Source organism: Triticum urartu, unplaced genomic scaffold (genome assembly GCF_003073215.2).
Source record: "Triticum urartu cultivar G1812 unplaced genomic scaffold, Tu2.1 TuUngrouped_contig_7072, whole genome shotgun sequence".
NCBI lineage: Eukaryota > Viridiplantae > Streptophyta > Magnoliopsida > Poales > Poaceae > Triticum > Triticum urartu.
Window position 1 is genome coordinate 4,126 of NW_024117887.1, and position 1,375 is coordinate 5,500.

A 1,375-nucleotide genomic window follows, 5' to 3' on the forward strand; every position below is an offset into this window, starting at 1 on the left:
AATTCAATGAACTTTTATCAAAACTGACGAACTTGTTTTAAATTCGATGAACTTTTTTTAAATTCAATGAACTTTTTTCAAATTCAATGAACTATTTTTTTAAAATTGATGAACTTTTTCCAAATTTGATGAACTTTTTCCAATTTCGATGAACTTTTTTCAAATTTCATGAACTTTTTTCTAAATCATTGAACTTTTTCCAATTTCGATGAACTTTTTTTCAAATTTCATGAACTTTTTTAAAATTCAATGAACTCTTTTCAAATTCAATGAACTATTATTTAAAATCTATGAACTTTTTTTAATTCAATGAAATTTTTCCAATTTCGATGAATTTTTTTCAAATTTCATGAACTTTTTTCTAAATCGATGAACTTTCTTTAAAACCGATGAACTTTTTTCAAAATCGACCGAACTTTTTATAATTTTGTGAACTTTTTATAAAAATGGTGAACTAATTTTCAAAATCGATCAACTTGTTTTTCAAAATCAATGAACTTTTCCACTAAATTTCAGGTTTACGTTAATGTTTCATTAAAGAACGGTGAAGTAGCACTGTTTCCTTGTTATAGAACAACACGACGTGTTTGGTCTAGTGGTTCCCGCGTTAGTGGACAAAAATTGGTGCGATCCAGAGTTCGATACCCAGCTTTCGCACTTTTTCTTCACGTTCATTTTTTCGCGTCGGGGTTACTGTGTCTGGTCGAAGCTCACCTGGGCCGGCCCAGTAGCGTGACCCTTCGAGCGCCAGAATGCGAAACCGGCGCCAGCGCCGGTTAGGTGCTCCCGCATGAGAGCTCCTATACGGGGCGGTACGCGCTGGGGGTGTACCCTATTTGGCGCGTAGGGCGCGCCCTAGCGAGGTAGCGCGTACCCCTCCAACCTTCGATCCTCCATTTGGGCAGGCCCATTCACGGATTTCACCCCCACGGTTTGGGAAGGTTCTAGAACCTTCCCTGAACCGGTCTTTTCCTTTCGGTCTTTTCTTTTTCTTTCTTATTCAATGACGTGCTCACAGATCTCTCATCCTTGATAGGTCCAAAAAATAACAAAATGGCAGTGAAAAGGACATGCGATAGCGACCAAGATGGTGGAAAGAAAAATCACAGACAATAACGCGTGCGTGTCAAGACGGCGATGTCTTGACTCACTTGTCTGCAGCGTTTGCTTGGCCGCCCTTCAATCATCATTTTTTGTATACTCCCAAATCGTTGAACTATGCATATGTTGTAAGTGATTAATGTCACACAAGTCAAGACTGTTTATTTGTTAATTTGCCTGTCTTCATGCAGCCAAAATAGCGCATTTTTTAAAACCTCGGCTATTACACATCACGGGTTTTAAAGGTTGGAGGTTCTGCCGGATGAGACTCTCA